Source organism: Chlorocebus sabaeus, chromosome 1 (assembly GCF_047675955.1).
Source record: "Chlorocebus sabaeus isolate Y175 chromosome 1, mChlSab1.0.hap1, whole genome shotgun sequence".
Taxonomy (NCBI): domain Eukaryota; kingdom Metazoa; phylum Chordata; class Mammalia; order Primates; family Cercopithecidae; genus Chlorocebus; species Chlorocebus sabaeus.
Window position 1 is genome coordinate 44,473,848 of NC_132904.1, and position 10,299 is coordinate 44,484,146.

The window sequence follows — 10,299 nt, forward strand, 5'->3', positions numbered from 1 at the left end:
GGAACATTGGTCATTTGGGGGCCCCACCTCCCATCTAGAAGCCAATGAAACACATTCCCTCTTCCATCTCCATGGGAGTTTTTATATGTAGGCTTTGTTTAGGCTCAGCCAACCAGAGGCTGACACATAGGTTTTCAGTTTTGGAGGAGTAATGAAAAGATGCAGTGAAGGCCTGAGATATACGTTGGTTTGTTGGGGCAAGGGTACAGGATTATGGCATCATATGATCCACCTGCTGCCATCTGATGGTCTGATCTTGTCTGAAATTCCTGCCTTAATTCCTGTCTGTTTTCAGAGACTGTTGTGAACATCGTACTTCCTGTTATTCTTGTGATACATTCCTGTGCTGTGTAAGCTTACCAGATATATTCTGTTATTGGCAATAAAAAAGTTTGATTGATACAGAGCAGTGTGGTTCATTCCCCACTGGCCTGTCCCAGCACCTGGACCCTTCCCTTTGAGTTCCTAAAGCTTTTCTATAAGAATGCAATGTTAAACCTGGTCAGCAAACACTGTCCTAGTAATTCATTTATCAAATCTGTCACAGAAATTATTCATTGTACCCTGCTGTCTATTCTTCCCCTTTTGTTTGTTTAAAATTGTGGCATAATTAATATACATTAAAATGTACAGATCCTAAGGCTCTGTTCCACGATTTTAGAAGACTGCATATACACCTAAATAACCACCACCAAAAACAAGATATAGAGCATGTCTGCCATCCCTGAAAGTGCCTTCATTCCCTTGTTGACAGTCTCTCCCCACTCCAGAGGCAATCACTTTCTGGTCACTATCAACATAGCTTTGCCCGTTGTCGAATTCTACTTAAGAGTACAGCATGTACTCTTTCGTGTCTCAGGTGTTTGGCTTAACACATATTTTAATATTTATTCTTGTTTGTAGGGCTGCATTATGATTTCTGTGAGCCCTAAGCACTTCATGAGCCCCTTCATTTTATGCACACACACTATTTATAGAATCAAAAATTACGTCTTATGACTATGTTGCTATAAAGGTGAACATGACAATTTCTTCCACCTCAAACATTTTCTTCCACCTAAAAGTTTATTTTCACAGGCCCCAGAACTGCGCCTACTATGCCAAATGAGTAAATCAGCCCTGGTTGTTTCATGTATCAGGAAGTCATTCCTTTTTATTGCTGAGTAGCCTTCCAGTATTCCAGTATGAATATCCCACAACATGTTTAAACATTCTTCTGTTGATGGACATTTGGTTTGTTTCTACTTTTTGGCTAATTACGAATAAGGCTTCTATGAACATTATTGGACCAGTCTTTCTTCAGTAACATGTTTTCCTTACTCTTGGACATATACACACACACACACACACATATATACACACACATATACATATATACACACACATACACACACCCCATTTACACATATGTAATGTATATACATATGTGTACATATATATAATGTACACACATATGTATATATACATATACATATGTGGATATATACATATATATATACGTGTGTGTGTATGTACACAACAGAGCAAGATAGAGTCTTGCTCTGTTGCCCAGGCTGGAGTGCAATGGCATGATCTTGGCTCACCACAACCTCCACCTCCTGGGTTCAAACTTTTCTCTTGCCTCAGCCTCCCGAATAGCTGGGATTACAGGCACACACCAACATGCCTGGTTAATTTTGTATTTTTAGTAGAGTTGGGGTTTTGCCATGTTGGCCAGGCTAGTCTTGGACTCCTGATTTCAGGTGATCCGCCCACCTTGGCCTCCCAAAGTACTGGTATCACAGGCATGAGCCACCATGCCCAGCTACTTATGGACATATGTTTTTATTACTTTTCAGTAGATACCTAGGAGAAGAATGATCAAAGAATTCTGTAAGATAGATGTACCATTTTACATTAGATTTTCACCCACTTGGTATCATCAGTCTTTTAGTTTTGACCAGGGTCAAATAGCTCCTTATCTCTCATCTCTCTTTCTCTCTTTCTTTGTCACCCAGGCTGGAGTACAGTGGCACTATCATGCCTTGACCTCCTGGGCTCAAGTGATTCTCCTGCCTCAGCCTCCTGAGTAGCTGGGACCACATGTGTGCACCACCATGCCCAACTAATTTTTAAAAATTTTCTGTAGAGACAAGATCTCTCCATGTTGCTCAGGCAGGTCTTGAATTCCTGGCTTCAAGCCATGCTCCTGCCTCGGCCTCCCAAAGTACTCTGGTTACAGGTATGAGCCATCATGCCCATCCTTGCCTTTCTTTTAGCAATATGGTCCATAGGTTTATTAGAACATGTGGCTGCCCATTCAGATTTTATATTTCCTGGTATCACTTGCAAGCTAGCATGAGCACGTGACAGTGATATAGCCAATGAGAAGCAAGCAGAGGTAATATGTGCAAATTTGAATCACATCTTTATAAGGAAGTTACCTTCTTTCCCTTCACTTTCCCTTTCCCCCTTTCCTTAGGCCAGAATGTGAATGTACTGGTGAACCAGCTCTGACCATAAGTAGAAAGACACTCTCTAGAGGACAGCAGGCCAAGGTGTCCTTGGATGACTTTCATAGAACAGAGCTGCCTACCCACCCTGGACTGCCTGCACGCCTCTGGGCAGTGAGAGAAAAATAAACTTCTGTCATGTTGAAGCCACTGTAATTTTGTTACAGCAGCTTAGCCAGCGTTTTGCCTAATGTAAGATTCTTTTAGTCAATCTTGTCAATGGACATTTACTGATTATCTAATGCGAGCCAGATACTGTGCTAGGTACTATAGATTTTTCCAAGATGAATCAGGGACACCAGCTAAACTCACTCTCATCTTGAAGGCAAGTCATAAATACTTGGGAAGCTAAATAAAGTTCAGTAACATTATAAAACATCCCCCAAACTTTCATAGAGTAGCACGTGCTGAATGCCAAATAAGCATACAGAAATAGAAGGAAAATCAGAGAAAAACAAGTCCACGCCTTTCCTTCTCTGACAGCTAGAACCTTCTCATGCAGGTGCTGAGATAATGTGACAAGACCTACCTTCCTAGAGCAACTGGACCACAAAAATTCAGGGCAAAGGGGAAGGGGAAAGCATAGGGAAAGAGGGAAAGGGGACATAGGGAAACGGAGGTAGCATGGCAAGATCCTTGGCCAGAGACCTGCCTGCCACATTCAGGTTTGCCTTTCATGAAGTCTCTTCATATATCTTGACCTCCATTTTCCTATCTGTAAGATGGGAACTGTTTCATTACATTCACTTTGCTCCAAGGAACAGACTGACTCACATTAACTTGAGTAAAGATGGTGAATATTGTAAGGCTACACATCGTGTATAAGAGAGATAGAATCTCAGAGAAATCTCAAAACAGGATCTGCTGTAGGATGGGGCCTTATGGAGACTGGAACTGTATTTAGGTCAGATTTAGAGTCCTCAGGATCAGAGATCCAGGCATCTTCACTTCAGAGCTATATTTTTAGTTATACCTTCATTAAGACTGTTTCATGTGTTTGAAGCCCCAAACTCAAAATGTTTTGAGGAAAACAAAACAAAACAAACAAAAAAAAACAAAACAAAACAAAAAAGGAAATGTCTTGGCTCATGTAACTAAAGAACCAGTGTATATAATAGTCTTGGACGTGACCAGAATCAGCCAGTCAGCCAATGGGGCCAGGACCCAGTCCCTCTCCCAACCATGGCTCTACTTTCTTTCATGTCAGTCTTACTCTCAGACCCTGCAAAGACGACCCAAAGGCTGTACTCTTGCTCATACTCTTCATTGTCTAAATTCAACCAGAAGCTAGAGGGAACTTATACTGTGCAGACTGGTTTTCTTCAGGACATACAGTAAGGTGGAGAAATGGGGAGAATGGATGATTGAAGCTATCAAGTACATCCTCCTAGATTCACGTCCAGCAGAAAGAGCATAATTGTAAGCAGAAGTCCCCAGCTGTATCTTCTTAGTTCTAATTAAACCTCCTGACTGTCACTGTGACTCTGGGAATGAAGCTGGGTGGGGCTATCTCTTCCCATATGTCTGGGAGTAGGGAAGGAGGTAATGTTCCCAAGGAAAGTAGAGGTCACTATTATAGAAAGAAAAGAGAATGGATGTTAAATAGCATCTAAAGTGGTCATCCTTGTTCCCCATTTATCTCATTTATTCATAAATATGAATGCTGGATAATTTTTTTTTTTTTTTTTTTTACAGATGAGAGCTTTAAATAACTGTAGCATGACTAAGATATCTGGTTGGGCACATGAAAGGTCGGATTTGGTAAAAAGGTAGGTGTCTGAAAGAAAGTATTGTAATTTTCTGCTCTCACATAACAAATACAACCATGAATTGCATTCGACAGTTGAGGTAGGTGATTTAGTATATCTATCATGTTCTTGATAGCTAATTGTTTTTAAAAATGGAGAAACTGAGTCACACATTTATTAAATATATCATCTAAGATCTTGGGATTAAACTTTGGTGCCAGGACAAGAACCTGGATATCCAGATCAATAACAAAATCATGAATGCTACCTGTGTTATTCTAGAATGTATTCAGGAAAGCATAATTCTTCTTATTTTTAGCTGATAGCACTGTATTTGTTGAATTCTTCAGGATCCCTAGCACTCATGGGTATGTCCTCTTACTGATATATACCAAATGAATAACCTATGTAAAAGCACTGTGGTAGGTAGAAGTATAGCTGGTTTTGAAGGGCCAAAAACCAATATACTTGAAATGGAGGGATGGAAGCATAGGGCAGAGGTAGGGCAGGGGAGGGGAGACTAGAGAAGCAGGTAGGGACCGGCCTGTGAAGGACATCATAAGGTACATTATCATTTATAATTATTGTTAAATTTTAGGTTTTAAAATTTAGCAAACTTGATTTTATTAGATTGATTTTTTACAGTTTTCTTCTATTCAAGGTAGTGAAATATCACCTTAATTACTATTAATACATTTATTAGTACCTGCTACTAGTAGTACGTTTAACAAAGTTTAAACAAAGAGGAAATTTTCATAAAATATTAAGTACAGTTGAGTGTATAGTAAACATGGGATATGGTAAATTCATGAAAATAGTATCTGAAGGAGTAAAGTTTGGAAAACACTGGTATGTTGGGCATTTTTCTTTTTTCTTTCTTTTGTGAGACATGATCTTGCTCTGTCACCCAGGCTGGAGGGCAATGGCACAATCTCAGCTCTTTGCAACATCTGCCTCCCTGGTTCAAGTTCCCACAGCTTCCCATGTGGCTGAGACTACAGACACGCACCATCATGCCTGGCTTTTTTTTTTTTTTTTTTTTTTTTTCCAGAAACAGGATTTTGTCATGTTTCCCAGGCTGGTCTTGAACTCCCGAGTTCAAGTGATCATTTGTGTCAGCCTCCCAAGTGCTGAGATTACAGGCACATTTTTCATTTGCCCCTCCAGATCCACTTTCCACTCTCTGTATCCTTTTTTGTGACTCCACAGCTGACCTCTAAGGCCTGCATCACCCAGTCTACCTTGTCCTCCTTAACCTATCAGCTACCTTGGTGATAAGAGTCACCAGTAGGAAATTGTAGCAGAGGAGGAGTATGGGGTTAGGGGCTTTATTCCACTGAATCCCTGCTGTGAGATTGCTATTCCTCGACCCAAGAGCCTCACTCCTGTCTGACAGCCTCCCTGACAGCTACAGGCGCTCTCTCCAGGTTCCAGTAACCACCTCCTTGCCTTAACCTTTTAGACTTAGGAGTAGAAATGACTCCCTGCTGTTGCTGGCATTGGGACACAGCACCATTCCTTGTTTTCTTTAACCTTTCCTACATCCTTGTAAATAATCTTTCACTAAATTCTCCCTCAGTTACTCCGTTGGAACACGTTCTCTGTTTCTTGCCGGGACTCAAACTGATACACATGATGTGGTAGAAAGCAACTTTGCAGTCAGACGGAAGTAGATTTGAATCCTGGCCACCCACTTAGTAGCTGTGTGACCTTAGTCAAGTCCAACTAGATAAGCATAGTATTTATCAAAACAGGAAGACTCTGCTCTGTGAGGTCAGCCACCACATCTATCTCACTGCTACAGCTCCAGCTTTGGGGCAGTGTTTGGCACTTAGTAGGTGCTTAAGAAAAATGTTTTCATGGGTAGATTTCACCATACCTTATGCATGAGACCTAGGAGAGTAACAGGTCAACTAGTCAAACATACTTTATGGATGACACCCAAGAATGTAGCAAGACTTGTGCAAGTAGTGGGTCTTAGACACACTCTTTAATGCAGGCAACAAAAGGAAGGGTTGAGGCCAGTAAAAAAAATTAGAAAACATGTCAAGGAACTGACTGGCAAAGAGCACCCTGCCTACCCCACCACCATGTCCCTAGAGATCATGTCCTCCTCCAATATCATGCCACCTCAAAAGCCAGTTCCCTTCTGAAGGGAGACTCTGTTGAGAGGGCATGTCTTCTTTCTGATGAGGAGGCAACATGAGGGAAGGCACACAAGGAGACCTGAGGGTCCCAGGGAGGAGACAGTGAAGGAACAACCAGATGGGCAGAGGATTTATGCAAGACCAGGGCTGGATTAGCAGGGAAACCACAGATGTCATGGTCCCTGAAAGTCAAAAAGAGGTGATGAGCTGGTGTATTAGTTTCCTGAGGCTGCTGTAACAAATGACCACACACTGGGTGGCTTACAACAACAGAAACTTACTCTCTCAGAAGTCTGAAATTGAAGTGTCAGCAGGACCATGTTCCCTCTGCAGATTCTAGGGGAGAATGCTCCCTTGCCTCTTCCTGCTTTTGATGGCTCCAGGCGTTCCTTGGGTTGTGGCTGGAAAACTCCCATCTCTGCTTCTGTCTTCACATGGTCTTCTCTTCTGGTGTCTGTGTCTTTTGTCTCTTACAAGGACACTTGTCATTGGATTTAGGGCCTGCCCAGATGATCCAGAATGACCTCATGTGAATATCCTTAACTTAATTACATCTACAAAGACCCTTTTTCCAAATAAGGTCATGCTCATAGGTTGCAGAGGTTAGGATGAGGATATATCTTTTTGGGGGCCACCATTCAACCCACTATAGATGTTGACATGGTTTGGCTGTGTCCCCACCCAAATCTTATCTTGAATGGTAGTCCCCATAATCCCCACATGGAAGGTAATTGAATCATGGGGGCAGTTTCCCCTATGCTATTCTCATGACAGTGAGTAAGTTCTCACAAAGTCTCATGGTTTTATAAGGGGTTTCCCCCTTTGCTCAGCTCTCATTCTTCTCTCTCCTGCCAATGTGTGAAGAAGGATGTGTTTTCTTCCCCTTCCACCATGATTGTAAGTTTCCTGAGGCCTCCCCAGCCATGCTGAACTGTGAGTCAATTAAACCTCTTTCCTTTATAAATTACCCAGTCTTGGGTATGTCTATTAGCAACATGATAATGGACTAATATAGTTGGTAAACAGGTCGAATATTGGTCAGTTTTAAATAGAAGAGTTACTTGATGAACTCTGTACTTAATGGTTAATGATTAAGCTGAAGGTAGTGTTCAGGGAAGAGATAAAGATAGGAGAGGGCTTCTGGTGAAAGCTCTTGCCAAAGTAACCTATGGGATGAAAATATGGACCGAAGTAGTAGCTGCAGGAAAGAGGAGGAAGTAATACATACGAAATACCTTGTTTTTTAAAAAAATTAATCTTGTTCTGCAACAACATGGAAAGAGCATAAGTTTTTGAGTTATATGACCCAGGTATAAGCCCCAGTTTGTACACTGACTAGCTGTGTACATTTGATCAAGCCCTTAGTTTTAGTTTCCTTATCTATAAGTTGAAGGTAATGGCAAAACCTGCTTATCGCATAGGTTTATAGCAAAGTTCAAATTAGATACCACACGACACTGGTAGTGTGCTGTGGCAGTATACCACATGGCCACATGGCAGCAATTTGCAATTCTGACTACACATGGACATCCCTTGAAGCTTCTGAAAAATAAAGATGCCTGAGTTTGCCCTAGACCTACTGAATCAAGAACAGCAGTTTTTTGTTTTTTGTTTTTTTTTCCTTTGAGATGGAGTCTCGCTGTGTCACCCAGGCTGGAGTGCAGTGGTGTGATCTCAGCTCACTGCAACCTCTGCTTCCCTGGTTCAAGTGATTCTTCTGCCTCAGCCTCCCGAGTAGCTGGGATTACAGGCACAGGCCAACACGCCTGCCTAATTTTTTTGTATTTTTAGTAGAGATAGGGTTTCACCATGTGACCAGACTGGTCTCAAACTCCTGACCTCAGGAAATCCACCAGTCTCAGTTTCCCAATGTGCTGGGATTACAGGCATGAGCCACCACACCTGGCAAGGAACAGCACTTTTTAAAGCTCCTTGAGTCATACTGCTGCCCAGTTAAAGGAGAAATTCACTGTGGAAGGATGTGGTGTTAGGATACAATATCCGTAAAGAGAATGAACATAGTCTTCACCTTAGAAAGACCATATAGAGGCCTGAAACGAACTGTGTTTTGACTCTCCTCCTTTAAAATAAAAATTATGAACATCCTTATAAATCAGGAATTACGATTATTACAGATAAGGGAGCTGAGGCACCAAGAGGTGAAGCAGCTCACTGCAAGTCACTCAGTTAGAAAGTAGGAGAGCCAGCACTTGAATTGCAGTGCTCTGGCTTAAACCACCACACCAAACAGATTCTCTTAAAGCTATAGTGTCTCTCAAAGCAAGTAACCTCTCGAAACCTCAGTTTCCTTTTCTGTAACATGAGGATTATAACATTACTTACTTAGTAGGGGACTTGTGAAAATTAAGTGAGTCATGGGATGTGACGTGCTCAGTGTATTTAGTACATATCAAGCACTAAAAGAAAGTCAGCCATTATTATTAATAATTTTAATATTATCACTAATTAGTCAGTTTCATGTAAATATAACACAAATTCCAGTTTAAGTCTAACTAATAAGTTGAAATATCTGAGCCTGTTTATCCAGTCACTGGGACAGGACACCCAAAGTCTATTTGCTGGGATCTGAGGAGCTTCTTGGGAAATAATGCCTCCAAAGAAAGGAAAGATCCAGGAACGAAAAGTTTCACCCCATAAGAAAGATTTAGCCATCAGAAAGAAGGGTGATTCCAAGACAATGTAGGATCTGTCACTTAACTACATTTACTTCCTGAGCCTCTGCTAGTTTCCCATGGCCTCGTGTAACAGTCCTGTGGTACACACACAGTGAACCTGAAAAACCAAAACGCTTGTTTTACTAAGAAATGAACAAACAGCTCTGCAAGACATTGAAGAACAAGCAGCACTGCTTGGAGGAAGGAAGTGGAAGGACAATGGCTATATTTTATTCTTCCAAAGGGAATTTCTGGCAGTTTTAAATCCTCAAGGAATTCGGAGCCTTGGCCTCAGAAACGAGGAAGTGGGCAGATGGAGGAGGGGAGGGAGAGGGAAAGAGGGAGAGAGAGAGAATGCAGTGAGAACAATCTTATCAAATAACACGATCAGACAGGGAGACATACTTCCAAAAATGCATTTCATAGATTGTGTGAGTCTTCAGGAGAAGGAGCTGAAGGGACTTCAAATGGATACGGAAAATTTCAGCCTAGGAAACCCAGGTCAACAGATATTTTACAATTCCTGACATAAGCACTGATTAGAGTAACATGCAGGGAAGAAAAACAAGTTTAGTCTATAAAGGTTTGTGCGTACAATGCAGAACATAAATCCAGATTCAGTTTCACCGTCCTGCACTCCTGGAAACATCAACAATCTTGACAGTTGCAGCTAGGAAGCACAAGAGGGAGCCAGAGAAGGTGGAAATGTTTTATTTTCCCGGGTACTATTCAGTGTTGGAAAATCCCTTTTGATCTATTTTTTCCTTTTTTATCATTAATTCTAGTTAACCCCTTTGATCTGTACTTATAAGGACGCTTACTATTAGTTCTCCTGACTTTTTTAAAAAAAATGGGATGACTATGAGAGTAAGTTGATTGGCTAATATTTTATTATGAGCATAAGTTTATTGGTATGTAAGTATAAGTATATTTTATTAGCCAGTAAACTTGGCTGAGTTGGGGGGTGGGGTAGTTCACAAGTGAAAAAGCTAAAACAAGTAAGCAGTGTTGGAGAATGCAGGAGGGAAAGAAGTTGCTAGTGATGGATTAATTAAATAAATTAGCATTTACTCGTTGGGTGCCCAGTCGTGTGTTAAATGCTATGGGCAGAAAGACAAAATGCACCCACAAATTTTCATTGAAACATCAGAAGTTAAAATTTCATAATACCTTATTTTTCCCTATTTGAAACTCTCCTTATCCTCTTCACCTCTTCATCTATTAATCTCTTCAGAGG